Source organism: Oncorhynchus mykiss, chromosome 8 (genome assembly GCF_057628025.1).
Source record: "Oncorhynchus mykiss isolate SJ-2025 chromosome 8, ASM5762802v1, whole genome shotgun sequence".
Taxonomy (NCBI): domain Eukaryota; kingdom Metazoa; phylum Chordata; class Actinopteri; order Salmoniformes; family Salmonidae; genus Oncorhynchus; species Oncorhynchus mykiss.
In genome coordinates, this window is record NC_143029.1 from 62,636,721 (window position 1) to 62,653,461 (window position 16,741).

At 42.0% G+C, this 16,741-nt stretch overlaps 1 protein-coding gene across 5 annotated transcripts in view; it reads left to right on the forward strand.

Annotated features, from left to right (window-relative positions):
• LOC110530268 (nuclear receptor coactivator 2) overlaps window positions 1-16,741 on the forward strand; it is an 85,816-nt gene that overhangs the window by 8,831 nt on the left and 60,244 nt on the right. For 2 of the 5 annotated variants that reach the window (XM_036985870.2, XM_090182220.1), the window contains exon 1: window positions 3,735-4,056. The exons of the other annotated variants lie outside the window; for them this stretch is intronic. The gene's annotated coding sequence lies outside the window, so the exon portion shown is untranslated. Of the gene's footprint in view, window positions 1-3,734; window positions 4,057-16,741 lie in introns of those variants that run through there. 5 annotated transcript variants of the gene reach the window in all.

The window sequence follows — 16,741 nt, forward strand, 5'->3', positions numbered from 1 at the left end:
ATCATAGCCTGGAAGTAGGTCTTGGGTGTGTGTGTGTGTGTGTGTGTGTGTGTGTGTGTGTGTGTAAAATGATTTAATGAACATTTCCACAAACTGTTTTGCTGTTTTTTTCAGTAGTCAAGTGTTGATACGGTCCCAAAATGTTTTGCATGTCAGTAATCAACTTTCAAAATACAGGTGTCACACTTGGCTAGGTGAACTGAACGAGTGTGCTCGCATACTCCCTTAAAAGACCTTTTGATTCGGAAAAACAAGAAAAAAGCGTCAATAGTACTGTTTGTACTAGCCATTAAATTAAACCTAATTTAAAAAAAAATGAAGATGTATAGTGCAGTATTTCACTAGTGGGGGGGGAAAAAAAGAGCATGAAAACGATTTGTCTCTGGTTGAATGACCAACAAACACTTAAAAAATCTCTACTGTTGACCAATCACTGACGAAGGGGCTACCCGACTTCGGCTTGCCTCAACGAAAAATGTTGTGCGCCTGTACAGCTGAAAATAAACAGTGTCAAAGACCAAAACGAACAAAAATGGCATTATCATGTATGCACAAACTGTTGGATGGGAAGCATGTGGATGGACACCTTAAGGCTTGACTTGATAGAGAAAAATCTAATCTGATGTTAGATCTGCGCAGGCAGGAGGCAAAGTCTACCATGAGCTAGTTGGACAAATGAAAACGACGACAAATAGCCTGTTGATTCAGTAATGACGTGTAAGCACTCGGCCAAAGGTCACAGAGTGTGCTGCTCAGGCGACTAGGCCCATAGTTTCAAGCCTTCAACCAGGAGAGAAATTCCATCGGTGTGAGGTGCTGTTTCATTCTGGTGTGTGTGTGTTCAGATCACATTACTGGACCTAATCAATTGAGCTGGTTGAGCCAACATTACTATTTGAGCTGCCCTGTCATTGGTGCATTCCAGGGGGAAAGAATGGTGAACTCCTGACCTCCGATCAGCTGCGAGGAACTTAAACACAGATCCTCTGACATGGTAATGGCCAGACACGCTGATTTAGGCCACATACAATTTTATGTCATGCTCACGATGGTCTAGCAGCCAAAACATTTATTTTTGCTATTGTTGCCTCTAATTGAGTAACATGGCAGAATTATAACTTTACAAATATATTTTAAGTGCGGACCTTCTAAAAATGTATCAACTTTTATATACCATCTTAAGCATAGCTCACTGTTCTTTTCTGAATTCTTCCTTTCAATTGATTTGACTATCAACAGAAAGCTGATGTTCTCCGGCCACGCTCCCCCACCCATCCCCTCTCTCCAGTGCCCTGTTGTTGGTGGAGATCATGTTACAGGAGGAGGAAAGCACTGTTGCTCTCAACACACAGCATCACATGATCGTCCTGACTGACTGGGGGATTTGACCAGTCCCTGTTCAGAGCTGAAGTGTGTGTGTGTGTGTGTGTCGCTGCTTTATGTGCGTACCTCAGCACCTGTTCTCATTTGGAAAAGATTTGACTTGTTTTTGTCCTGCATAGTTTTTGAAATTCACTTGAAAGAGAAGCTGTGATGGATGTAGGGCATACTAGATTAATGTGCAATGAAAGAAGCAACCCTGAAACGACCAGCCTCCATTGGTGAGAGTCAGTGAGTTTTTTTTGGGGGGGGGGGGGGGGGGGGGGGTTGCTATGTAACCACCCTATGATTTGGCATGATGAAATACATGTGAAAGGGTTTAGGTTATTTATCTCGATGCACCCTATTGATGCAGAAGCATTTCATCCATTAACATGTCAAAAGCCACCCACCTCATGGGTTCAAGTCTTTCTTTCTGCCAACACGTTTCATTTTCTATTCACTCCCAAAGTGGAAAAGCAGAAGTTGAAAAGGTCACAGCACCTGCTTGTAACCTCCCTGTATCATCAGAGACTTGAGTCTGTCTTCTGATGAGTGACGGTTGACTGATGAGTCAGATTTGGTGCTTTAGTCATAGGGCTCTTAGAGTCTTACCGGCACACCCTATACAGCCCTATATCCCTATACAGCCCTATAGCCCCCAGCCCTCCCATCTTCCCTATTGCCCTTCTGCTGTAAAGTGTGAGTGATGTAGTGTGTGCTCGGCTCTGCTCCTCCCTCTGAGTGGTGTGGTGGGGCGACAGAGGGGCGGGGCCTGGTGGAAATCACTTTTGGTCAGCTTTCGTCCCCATGCCTCCGTTTGGTCTCTCTGGGTGCAGGTGCATCTTCAAGTGCTCTGGTTTCATACAGTACAAATCATACAAAGCTCTCTTCTACACACACACACACACACACACACACACACACACACACGGTGAGAAAGCTCTAGCAGATGTTTCTAGTTGGCTGGTCCCCAAGAAATGTGCTTCCTCTTATTACTCATTCTCTTATTGCAGTGCTTTCTGACTTGTTGGACTCAATTTCATGTTATGGTCCTCACACGTTCAAGTGGTATAGCTATTGCTCCTCGCTTGTCTACAGAGAACTTGGCTGATGGCATTAAACTAACTATAGCTCTCTGTCTCTCTCTCCCTCTCGCCAATTGAATGTACAGTAGCTGTCTTAGGTTTGGATCGAACTGTAGTATGCCTCTTCTTGTTCAGGCTTTCATAGAGAGGAGTGGATGATGCCTGAAGGAAATCTGCAGCAGAAGTTCAGTAATAAGAATGTGTCTCATAAAGCCACGGTGGGGGCCCTCCCGGGTGGTGCAGTGGTCTAAGGCACTGCATCGCAGTGCTAGCTGTGCCACCATCGACTCTGTATTCGAGCCCAGGCTCTGTCGTAGCCGGCCTTGCCCTGGAGGTTCGTGGGGCGGAGCACAATTGGCCTAGCGTTGTCCGGTTTAGGGTGGGTTTGGCCGGTAGGGATATCCTTGTCTCATCGCGCACTAGCGACTCCTGTAGCGGACCAGGTCGCTAGGGGCACGGTGTTTCCTCCGACTCATTGGTGCGGCTGGCTTCCAGGTTGGATGCGGGCTGTGTTAAGAAGCAGTGCTGCTTGGTTCGGTTGTTTTGGAGGAAACATAGCTCTCGACCTTCATCTCTCCCGAGCTCGTACAGGAGTTGTAGCGATGAGACGACTGTAACTACTAATAATTGGATGCCATGAAATTGGGGAGAAAAGGGGGGTAAAAAAAATGTTTTAAAAAAATAATAAAGCCACGGTGAGTCAGCTGAATCAACTGTTCTCATTCCTTCCCTGATATTGTGCCTTTTCTGCTTTGGAACAGACCTGTGTTTACTATTAGAAAAGTAAGCCTCGTCCCGAGCCAGAAAGGGCTCATGGTGCAGGAGGCTGTCTCCTGTTACAGTAGCGTGAGGCTGATTGATTGTTCAAGTACACCCCCTGGTGAGGACACCGGTCAACAGTGTTTACTATAGTGTGTACTATATTTGTATCTAACAACAATTACTCAATTATTGGCACATACACAACTGTATGATAACAACAAGCCCTTTGTTGTTTCTATAAATCAGCTGTTCCCCAGATGTTGACGTTATTATATAATGTTCTGCAAAGTGAAAGTAAAGGGGAGAGACTTCTGCAGGTTGACAGGGCTAGTGAAACAAAAGCCAGCTGCCTGCTGTGTCAAACGCACACTGCCTCCACCTCTTTTGCCAGTCCATTATTGCTTCTGCTTTGTCATGTGACAAGAAAAAGGAAACCACTTTTCGGGCTGGGCGTCGGAAGCTATTGGAATTTTCGAGCGCTGTACTCTGGCTGTGCTGTATTTTCAGGGTGGGTGGGGAGGGGGCGGGGCCAGGGAGGAGTGGGGGGAGGGGATTGGAGCTCATCGGCCGGGCAGTTCAAGGAGGATTTGTGCTGTAGTTTGTCAGCTGTCATTAGGAGCAGATGACACAGGAGGGTAATCTGCTTTTTGCGCACGTCCTTGCTCCAGCATGTGCCTCTGTCTACATTGCTGTGTAGTTTCTACAGTGCAGTGACTGCCTGCCTGCCTGGACTCAACGTCACTAGGCTATCTAACTGAGAGGGCTGCTCCTGTTTTTGCTGTGAAACTGAAACTACAGTAGCCATGGGTCAGACACTGGATTTACGGACCCACCTTTGGTCAAAGCGGTAAGTAGTGGAATAAATAGGCCTAGCTATTGTTTCACAATGGAAGTTGACAAATATTTTGTTTGGTACATTTGGTGCTGTTTTGGTTTTAGGCAAGTGTTTGTGGGCTTTTATATACACAACAAACTTCCAACCTTATTCTGAGAGGTATTCAGATGTCTACAGAACATTCCATTAGCTCTTTGTTGTATGGTGTCAGCAGTCCTACATGATGTCACCTGAGATGAACAGGACAAGCCTCTTGTAAACTACCCACAAGTCTGATCAGGGGGCTGGTATACTGAATTAACTGTTTGTATAGAGTTGATTGTGGGAATAATGTGTGGCGTGTTGTGTGTACAGTTGATCGACAGTAGGACATTCCTCTCTCCAATGGGAATGGTTTTTTTGAGACTCAGACAGTTGTACGGTAGGCCCCTGGACACCATTTATGGAGCATCTCTTCAGTACAGGGCTGAGGAAGGTGAACGTGGCTCTTTAACACAACACCCTGCCTGCTCCTTGCTTGGCCTGGTGTAGCATAGGGGATAAAGAGGTGCCACTGACAGTCAACAAATCTTCCATGCGACTCTGGTTTAGTTGTTTATGTTTTCTGAGCCTAGATCGCGTAGCCCGAGAGCCAGTCTGTTTGTGCTATCATGCCAACTCCCTGTCATTCATTTGGCTTGACAAGGACGGCAATTTAGTAGGCAAGCGCACAAACGGATCTCGGACCAGGCTATAGAATGTGATGCAGCTTCAGCCATTGTTGCTGTGTTTTCACATGGATGCGATAAAGCCAGTGAGTTCAATGTTTTGGAATGCAGCTGCAAGGCAGCGGGCATTTTTTTGGGGACCTAATGTCCACTGTGCCATTTACTATATATGATTCCTGTCTGTTAGGAAATTAGTTAGCCACAGGGTAAGTGTGTTCAATGGTATTGATCCGGTTCCATGATCAATGCATTCTGACATTGCTTGCGTCGTAAATGGCACCCTATTCCCTATGTTGTGCAGTACATAAGGCCAGAGCCCCATGGACCTATAGGGAGTAGGGTGGCATTTGGTGTCAGACATTGTCAAGCCAACATAGGCGGTAATGAGTTGTTCAGCCTGTTATTTCCATGTTGCCTTCCATCGGCCCATTTAGCATAATCTAAATAATGTTTCTAAACTAATGTTGTGTGCTCAGTGTACAGAAATCTATCTTGGAGGATAATTTGGACTCATTCTAAGTAAATTACAGTGATTGACTGGTCGCTTTATGCAAATAGCAATTTGGGCTGTATTTGCATTGAGGGAGACAAACTGGACAGAAGTGGGTCATTGACGATGAGCACACTTGGTCTACACTCCACTTCGCAGCCTGCACACACACAGTGAGGCAGTTGTTTGCTGCACATTCCAGCACAGAAGTGTCACAAGTCATAAGAAAATTAGGAAAACAATCAAAGACGGTGTTAGGAATGCCTATCCTGATTTACCGTGGTAGCAGCCTGAGCTGATCCGATAACATCTGGTTGGTCCTATACTCTGTGTCAGTGACGCATTTTCTTCTAGATACATCCAGTCTTCTGGATATTCTATGATATCACCATTAATTGAGCTAGGTGGGCGTGAGTCATCATAGGTTGTGTCCCAAATGGAACCCTATTTCCTATAAAGTTCCTATAATTCCTATAAAGTCTGCAAAACATTAGGAACAGCGTCCTAATATTGGCACCCTATTACGCTATATTAGCACCCTATTACCCTATACAATGCATTCGGGAAGTATTCAGACCCCTTGACTTTTTCCTCAATTTGTTACGTTACAGCCTTATTCGAAAACGGATTGAAATGTTTTTTCCCCCCACAATCTACACACAATATCCCATAATGACAAAGCAAAAAGTTTTTTTTTAATATACATTTTTACTAATGAAAAGAAACTTAAATATTACATTCTAAATAAGTATTCAGACCCTTTACTAAGTACTTTGTTGAAACACTTTTGGAAGGGATTACAGCCTTGAGTCTTCTTGGCACCCCTGTATTTGTGGAGTTTCTCCCAGTCTTCTCTGCAGATCCTATCAAGCTCTGTCAGGTTGGATGGGGGGTGTCGTTGCACAGCTATTTGTAGGGGTCTCCAGATATATTAGATCAGGTTCAAGTCCAGGCTCTGGCTGGAAAACTCAAGGACATTCAGAGACTTGTCCCGAAGCCACTCCTGGATTGTCTTGGCTGTGTGCTTAGGGTCGTTGTCCTGTTGGAAGGTGAACCTTCGAACCCAGTCTGAGGTCCTGAGTGCTCTGGAGCAGGTTGTTCATCTTTACCTTGATCTTGACTAGTCTCCCAGTCCCTTCCGCTGAATAACATCCTCCCAGCATGATGCTGCTGCCACCACCATGATTCACAGTAGGGATGGTGCCAGGTTTCCTCCAGATGTCATTAGGTGCCTTTTGGCAAACTCCAAGAGGGCTGTCATGTGCCTTTTTTACTGAGGAGTGGCTTCTGTCTGGCCACTCTACCATAAAGGCCTGATTGGTGGAGTGCTGCAGAGATGGTTGTGGTTTTGGAAGGTTCTGCTATCTCCACAGAGGAGCTCTGTTATAGTGGTCATCGGGTTCTTGGTCAGTGAGGTGACCAAGGCCCCACTCCCCCAATTGCTCAGTTTGGCTGGGTGGCCAGCTTTAGGAAGAGTTTTGGCGGTTCCAAAATTCTTCCATTTTAAAATGGCGGTCACTGTGTTCTTGGGGACCCTCAGTGCTGCAGACCTTTTTTGGTACCCGTCTCCAGATCTGTGCCTCGACACAATCCTGTCTCTGAGCTCTATGGACAATTCCTTCAACCTCATGGCTTGATTTTTATTCTGACATGCTCAGTCAACTGCGGGACCTTTATATAGACAGGTGTGTGCCTTTCCAAATCATGTCCAATCAATTGGTGGACTACAATCAAGTTGCAGAAACATCTCAAGGATGATCAATTGAAGCAAGATGCACCTGAGCTCAATTTAGAGTCTCATAGCTAAGGGTCTGAATAGTTAAGGTATTTGTTTGCAAACATTTCTAAAAACCACATTGTGTTTAGATTGAGGAAAATGTTTTATTGAATCCATTTTAGAATAAGGCTGTAATGTAACAAAATGTGGAAAGTCAAGGGGTCTGAATACTTTCCAAATTCACTTTGATCAGGGCCCTTAGAGCTCTGGTCAAAAGTAGTGCACCATATGTCCTACTACACCGGCTCTGACGTTCGTCGGATGTGGCAGGGCTTGCAAACTATTACGGACTACAAAGGGAAACCCAGCCGCGAGCTCCCCAGTGACGCGAGCCTACCAGACAACCTAAATGCCTTTTTATACTCGCTTCAATGCAAGCAACACTGAAGCATGCTTTAGCGCACCAGCTGTTCCGGACGACTGTGTAATCACACTCTCCGTAGCCGATGTGAGCAAGACCTTTAAACAGGTCAACATTCCCAAGCCTATGGGACCAGCCAGATTACCAGGACATGTACTTAGCACATGCGCTGGCCTACAGTCTTCAACCTCTCCCTGACCGAGTCTGTAATACTTACATGTTTCAAGCAGACCACCATAGTCCCTGTGCCCAAGAATGTGAAGGTAACATACCTAAATGACTACCACCCCGTAGCACTCATGTTGGTAGCCATGAAGTACTTTGAAAGGCTGGTAATGGCTCACAACACCATTATCCCAGAAACCCTTGAGCCACTATCATTCGCATACCGCACCAACAGATCCACAGATGATGCAAGTTCAATCGCACTCCGTACTGCCCTTTCCCACCTGGACAAAAGGGACACCTATGTGTGAGTGCTGTTCATTGACTACAGCTCGGCATTTAACACCATAGCGCCCACCAAGCTCATCAGTATGCTAAAGACCCTGGGACTAACCACCTCCCTCTGCAACTGGAACCTGGACTTCCTACCCCCCCCGGGGTATGCAACAACTCATCTGCCACTCTGATCCTCAACACCAATTTCCCTCAGGGGTCTGTGCTTAGTCCCCACCTGTAGTCCCTGTTCACCCATGACTGCATGGCCAAGCATGACTCTAACATGATCATTAAGTTTGCTGATGACAAGTGGTAGGCCTGATCACCGACAACGATGAGACAGCCTACAGTGAGGAAGTCAGAGACCTGGCAGTGTGGTGCCAGGCCAATAACCTCTCTCTTAATGTGAGCAAGATAAAGGAGATGATTGTGGACTACAGGAAAAGGAGAGCAGATCAGGCCCCCATTTACATCAGCAGGGTTGTAGTGGAGCGGGTCGAGAGTGGTCCAAACATACCCAAGACAGTTGTGAAGAGGGCACGACAACACCTCCCCCCCAGGAGACTGAAACTATTTGGAATGGATGGGTCCCCAGATCCTTAACGTTCTACAGCACCATCGAGAGCATCTTGACTGGTTGCATCACTGCCTGGTTTGGCAACTGATCGGTATCTGACCGTAAGGCGTTACAGAGGGTAGTGTGTACGACCCAGTACATCACTGAGGCCAAGCTTCCTGCCATCCAGAACCTACATACCAGGCGGTGTCGGAGGACTTTTCTCTGCTACTGCACAGCAAGCGTTACCGGAGCACCGAGTCTAGGTCCATAAGGCTCATTAACAGCTTCTACCCCCAAGCTATGAGACTGCTGAACATTTAATTAAATGGCTACCCAGACTATTTACATTTCGCCCCCACTTGTTTTTTTTACGCTGCTGCTGTTTATCTGTGCATAGTCACTTTACCCCTACCTACATGCACAAATTACCTCGACTAACCTGTACCCCTGAACATTTACTTGGTACCGTTGCCCCCTGTATATAGCGTCATTATTGTTATGTCATTTTACTGTTTTTATTTAGTAAATATTTTCTTAGCTCTGTTTCTTGAACTGAACTGTTGTTAAAGGGCTTGTAAGTAAGCGTTTCACTGGAAGGTTGTATACCTGTTGTATTTGGCGCATGTGACAAATAACATTTGATTTGACCTAGGAAGTCTGAGTGTGCCAGGGAACGTCGGCAGGACGGAGCCCTGATTCAATTTGACCTGTGGGATCAGCCTGATAATGGCTGGCTCCAGCTCTCATTCATCGTCTCGTGGAATTGATTATTCTGCAAACAGAGATTGTACACCAGCATGCGTAGGGTGCTACAGGGTGCATAGGGCTGCTACAGGAAAACTAGGGCTCCTAATCCACACTAAAGAAGATTTAATACCCAGTGTATGTGTCTGATGGGAGGGCTTGAACCCTGTTACCATGGCTTTTCTATAGGCTAAGAGATCTGTCTGTACAGGCTTACACATCCTCCAAAAGTCTGACTCACTGACTGATACATCTCACTGAGTATGAGGGTCCATGAAGTCATGGCAGTCTCTGCATTCATGGTGTTTCAACATCCTCAATAAGGCAATTCTAAACTCGGTTACTTAGGGCTGGTTCCCTATGTGATGAGTAATGTTTTAATTTATATTCCTGTATTTGGTTGTGCTGGCCAGCCTTAATACTCTTGTCAAAGAACTTGACACTCCAGGGAGAAGGATGATGAAGAAGAGAGCAGTCACGTCTGATGATGATTATGACATCATGGTGTTGATCCCATAGATATCCTATTAAATTAGTGTTCTAATTCCTAATTATATGGTTGAGCCAATGGTAATGACCTCACAGATCATAGAAAGCATACTGGGACAGATTGTTCCATCACCATCCGCGGCAGGCTCTCTATGAATTAACCGTAATGTAGCATACCACAAAATGCTTACACACCAGCATCTTCTCCTTCCAATCCAATACTAATGAAATTAGAGAAACCAAGTGCCTCAAAGTAAACCCATTTAAAACAATTTCTGCAACGAGAAGACAGTTCAGAGGTCAACTGAGGCATTACAGAATTAACCGTTGGATTGATCACCGCTTCCTAACGGGATTATCTTCTTGATCAAAAGACTAACCGCTTTGCTGCCTTTGGGAGACCGCTGGTCATGTAGTGTTATTTTCAACTATAAAACAATGAACATTTGAAGTGTGTTGTGGACCTTTGCAGGCCATGCAGCATGCTAAAAATAATACTATTTTTGAAATCAGAGTATTTTTGCCCTTAGGATGAGTGAGGGTAATGCCTATATTACCTCATGTTATGGACCTGTGGAAATTAGAATATCCTAGAGTGCATTTTGATGAGTAAAAAGGTGTCACTAAACTGACTAACAAAAATAGGTCCTGGTTTTCTCAACAAGTATAAAGATGCAAAAGTGAAGGAATCTTCTCTGGCTTGTCCAAAATGAAAGGTGTGTCATATCGGCTCTCTTTCCTATTACAATGACAACCAGTCCTGGGTGATGAGGAACTTAAATACTGAATGGAGGATTAAGCACACTGGACAGCCGACAATGCGTTTAAAGGTATATTCCAATTGAGCCGACATACACGTTTCCGATGAATGCAATCTCTGCAAAATGCGGGAACATTGCCTTTAAAAGATGCGTTGTCTTCAACCCGCAATCAAATGTCAAATGTGCCTGAGGTTACTCCTCTGTTATTATCATCATGACAGACCATTTTAAAGGGCTTTTGCCATTTTTTTATGTGATAAAGTATTAGAAATTGGAAGACCTTGCTCCAAATTAGAGGTAGACTGAATAATCGGAAGAGCCGATTTAATTAGGGACGATTTCAACTTTTCATAAGGATCAGAAATCGGTATTTTTGGGCACCGGATAATTGTATTTAATTGTATTTTTTTATTTAATTAGGCAAATCAGTTAAGAACACATTCTTATTTTCAATGACGGCCTAGGAACGGTGGGTTAACTGCCTTGTTCAGGGGCAGAACGACAGATTTTCACCTTGTCAGCTCGGGGGATCCAATCTTGCAACCTTACAGTTAACTAGTCCAACGCTATAACCACCTGCCTCTCATTGCACTCCACAAGGAGACTGCCTGTTACGTGAATGCAGCAGAAGCCAAGGTAAGTTGCTAGCTAGCATTAAACTTATCTTATAAAAACAATCAATCAAATCAAATCAAATCAAAATGTATTTGTCACATACACATGGTTAGCAGATGTTAATGCGAGTGTAGCGAAATGCTTGTGCTTCTAGTTCCGAGGTCTAGTAATAACCAACAAGTAATCTAACTAACAATACCAAAACTACTGTCTTATACACAGTGTAAGGGGATAAAGAATATGTACATAAGGATATATGAATGAGTGATGGTACAGAGCAGCATAGGCAGGATACAGTAGATGGTATCGAGTACAGTATATACATGAGGTGAGTATGTAAACAAAGTGGCATAGTTAAAGTGGCTAGTGATACATGTATTACATAAGGATGCAGTCGATGATATAGAGTACAGTATATACGTATGCATATGAGATGAATAATGTAGGGTAAGTAACATTATATAAGGTAGCATTGTTTAACCTCTCTGATCTCCCAAACCCGGATCCGGTATCGTGACTACAGCCTCAAGCTCATTACCATAACGCAACGTTAACTATTCATGAAAATCGCAAATGAAATGAAATAAATATGCTAGCTCTCAAGCTTAGCCTTTTGTTAACAACACTGTCATCTCAGATTTTCAAAATATGCTTCTCAACCATTGCAAAACAAGCATTTGTGTAACAGTATTGATGGCTAACGTAGCATTTAGCATTAGCATTCAGCTGGCAACATTTACACAAAAAAACAGAAAAGCATTCAAATAAAATCATTTACCTTTGAAGAACTTCAGATGTTTTCAATGAGGAGACTCTCAGATAGCAAATGTTCAGTTTTTCCTGAAAGATGATTTGTTTAGGACAAATCGCTCCGTTTTCTGCGTCACGTTTAGCTATGAAAAAACCCCTGTATCCAGGATTGTGTAAATCTATCAGCAAGCTCATTAGCATAACACAACGTTAACTATTCATGAAAATCGCAAATGAAATGAAATAAATATGCCATCTCTCAAGCTTAGCCTTTTGTAAACAACACTGTCATCTCAGATTTTCAAAATATGCTTCTCAACCATAGGAAAACAATCATTTGTGTAAAAGTAGCTAGCTAGCGTTAGCATTTAGCGTTAGCATTTAGCGTTAGCATTAGCGTTAGCATCCAGCACGCAACATTAACAAAAACATAAAAGCCTTCAAATAAAATCATTTACCTTTGAAGAACTTCTGATGTTTTCAATGAGGATACTCTCAGTTAGATAGCAGATGCTCAGTTTTTCCAAAAAGATTCCTTGTGTATTAGAAATAGCTCCGTTTTATACATCACATTTGGCTACCAAAAAAAATCTGAAAATTCAGTCCTCAAAACGCGAACTTTTTTCCAAATTAACTCCATAATATCGACTGAAAACATGGCAAACGTTGTTTAGAATCAATCATCAAGGTGTTTTTCACATATCTCTTCATTGATACATCGTTCTTGGACACATGGTTTCTCCCCTATATCAAATGGATAGGTACGAGCAGCTGGCAATTGCGCACCGAATTCCACGCAGGACACCAGGCGGACACTTGGAAAATGTAGTCTCTTATGGTCAATCTTCCAATGATATGCCTACAAATACGTCACAATGCTGCTAAGACCTTGGGCGAACGACAGAAAGTGTAGGCTCATTCCTTGCGCAATCACAGCCATATAAGGAGACAATGGAAAACAGAGCTTCAGAAATTCTGCTAATTCCTGGTTGATGCATCATCTTGGTTTCGCCTGTAGAATGAGTTCTGGGGCACTTACAGACAAAATCTTTGCAGATTCTGAAACTTCAGAGTGTTTTCTTTCCAAAACTGTCAAGAATATGCATAGTCGAGCATCTTTTCGTGACAAAATATCGCGCTTAAAACGGGAACGTTTTTTATCCAAAAATGAAATAGCGCCCCTAGAGATCTAACAGGTTAAAGTGGCTAGTGATATATTTACATCATTTCCCATCAATTCCCATTATTAAAGTGGCTGGAGTTGAGTCAGTGTCAGTGTGTTGGCAGCAGCCACTCAATGTTAGTGGTGGTTGTTTAACAGTCTGATGGCCTTGAGATAGAAGCTGTTTTTCAGTCTCTCGGTCCCAGCTTTGATGCACCTGTACTGACCTCGCCTTCTGGATGATAGCGGGGTGAACAGGCAGTGGCTCGGGTGGTTGATGTCCTTGATGAGGTAGTTTGCCCCCGGTGATGCGTTGTGCAGACCTCACTACCCTCTGGAGAGCCTTACGGTTGTGGGCGGAGCAGTTGCCGATACAGCCCGCCAGGATGCTCTCGATTGTGCATCTGTAGAAGTTTGTGAGTGCTTTTGGTGACAAACCGAATTTCTTCAGCCTCCTGAGGTTGAAGAGGCGCTGCTGCGCCGCCTTCACGATGCTGTCTGTGTGAGTGGACCAATTCAGTTTGTCTGTGATGTGTATGCCGAGGAACTTAAAACTTGCTACCCTCTCCACTACTGTTCCATCGATGTGGATAATCACTAGTTATAACTACACATGGTTAATGATATTACTAGTTTACCTAGCGTGTCCTGCGTTGCATATAATCGATGCAACGCTGGGGGAAGATTTAACAAAGGCGCATTTGCGAAAAAAGCACAATCGTTGGACGACTTTACCTAACCATAAACACCAATGCCTTTCTTAAAATCAATACACAATGTATATATTTTTAAACCTGCATATTTAGCTTAAAGAAATTCAGGTTAGCAGGCAATATTAACCAGGTGAAATTGTAACTTTTCTTGCGTTCATTGCAACCAGTCAGGGGATATGCATCCAGTTTGGGCATCCTGGCTCATTGTGAACTAATTTGCCCAGAATTCTACGTAATTATGACATAACATTGAAGGTTGTGCAATGTAAGAATATTTAGACTTAGGGATACCACACGTTAGATAAATACCGAACAGTTCCGTATTTCACTGAAATGATAAACGTTTTGTTTTTGAAATGATTGTTTCCAGATTCGACCATATTAATGACCAAAGGCTCGTATTTCTGTGTGTTATAACTAAGTCTATGATTGATAGAGCAGTCTGACTGAGCAATGGTAGGCAGCGGCAGGCTCGTAAGCATTCATTCAAACAGCACTTTCGTGCGTTTTGCTAGCAGCTCTTTGCATAGGGACGGAAGCTATACTGTTACTGGCAATACTATATTGCCTATAAGAACATCCAATAGTCAAAGGTATATGAAATACAAATGGTATAGAGAGAAATATTCCTATAATAACTTCAACCTAAAACCTCTTACCTTGGAATATTGAAGTCTCATGTTAAAAAGGAACCACCAGCTTTCATATGTTCTCATTTTCTGAGCAAGGAACTCAAACGTTAGCTTTTTTACATGGCACATATTGCACTTTTACTTCTCCAACACTTTGTTTTTGCATTATTTAAACCAAATTGAACATGTTTCATTATTTATTTTAGGCTAAATTAATTTTTATTGATGTATTATATTAAGTTAAAATAAGTGTTCATTCAGTATTGTTGTAATTGTCATTATTACAAATGAATAAATAAACCGGACGATTTAATCTGTATCGGCATTTGAAAATCATAATCGGTCGACCTCTACTCCAAATCACCATAGTCAAAGCCTGGTATTATTGTCTGACTTTGAAAAGGCTTTTGATTTAAGTATGACTGGAATGTGATAAATGAATGAATGCCTGGAATGTTTACATTTTTTACAATCTCTTATAAAATGGCTTAAAGTTATGTATAGTAACCCTAGGTGTAAAATAGTAAATAATGGCTACTTCTCAAAAAGTACTAAACTGCCAAGAGGAGCAAAACCATGTTGTCCACTATTGGGAATATATTATTATTATTATTATTATTATGGCAATCGCAATGTTATAGCTATTAATTTCGGATCCAAGAATAATGTCAAGGGGTTGGAAAAACAAAGGTGTCATTATACGCTGATGATTCCTGTTTTCTTTTAAATCCACAATTTAGATCCCGCCACAGCCTCATTGAGGATCTTTTCTAACCTTTCTGGATTACAACCAAATTATGATGAGTACTATATTACGTATTGGATCACCAAAAAAACAAAAAAAAACTTTTACATTACCGTGTAGTTTACCATTTTAAAGTGGTCTGATGGTGATGTGGACATACTCAATATTCATGTCCTGAAATAAATGACCGCACTACAATACATTTTAATAGAAAGTTAGTAAAAATAGATAAGATCTTGCTACCTTGGAAAGGAAAATGCCTGTGTATTTGTGGAAAAATCACCCTGATTTAACTTTTTAGTAATATCTGAGTTTAGCTATTTGCTTATGGCCTTGCCTACACCTAGCGACCGGTTTTTAAAATATATACTTTTTTTAAAATTATATGAGCAAAAAATGTTCAATTTTATTTGGAATGGCAAGCCAGATGAAATTAAACGGGCCCATTTTATCTAATCAATATGAATTTGGAGGAAAAATAATAAATATTAACACATTAAACCTCTCACTAAAAGAGTCAGTCATACAAAAGTTATACTTAAATCTGAACTGGTCCTCTAACAGATTAGTAAGAATGTCTCACCCCATGTTCAAGAATGGCCTTTTTCCCTTTTCAGATTACAACCTCTCTCACTTTCAGTTATTTGAAAATAATCTCCAAAATATTGCTATTTTTAAAACAAGCTATAGGAAGTTGGTTCAAATGTCAGTTTAATCCACCAGAAAAGACAGAACAAATATTATGGTTAAACTCAAATATACTCATTTGATATAAAAATAAATATATTTTTGGAAAAAATGTTAAGGTATAATTTAAAGATATCATTAATAGGACTGGTGGACTTGTCACACATACAGCTAACAAAACAACACGGAAATGTCTGCTCTATCAAAATTAGAACCAACTAATTGCATTACCTCAAGTGGAAGGGGGGGAAAAGTAAAACTTGTTTGTCAGCCCTGCATTAAAGACCAAAGTACACCAGTTTAATTTTAAGGAAGAAAAAATTGATAGCTGTGCCATATAGATAGCAGAGATTTTTCAATGTACCAATTCCATGGAACATGGTTTATGAACTGATACACAAAACATCCCTGGATTCAAAATGTTTTCTTTTCAGTTTAAATTATTATACATTCTTGCAAAATAGAATGGAGGGGAAAAATGTGTGTACACACACACACACACACACACACACTTCCGTTCAAAAGTTTGGGGTTACTTAGAAATGTCCTTGTTTTTGAAAGAAAAGCACTTTTTGTCCATTTTTTAAATAACATAAAATTGATCAGAAATACAGTGTACACATTGTTAATGTTGTAAATGACTATTGTAGCTGGAAACTGCAGCTTCTTTATGGAATATCTACATAGGCGTACAGAGGACCATTATCAGCAACCATCACTCCTGTGTTCCAATGGCACGTTGTGTTAGCTAATCCAAGCTTATCATTTTAAAGGGCTAACTGATCATTAGAAAACCCATTTGCAAGTATGTTAGCACAGCTGAAAACTGTTGTCTTGATTAAAGAAGCAATAAAACTGACCTTTAGACTAGTTGAGTATCTGGAGCATCAGCATTTGTGGGTTTGATTACAAGCTCAAAATGGCCAGAAACGGACTCTTTCTTCTGAAACTCATCAGTCTGTTCTTGTTCTGAGAAATTAAGGCTATTCTATGTGAGAAATTGCCAAGAAACTGAAGATCTGGTAAAAGGCTGTGTACTACTCTCTTCACAAAACAGCGCAAAC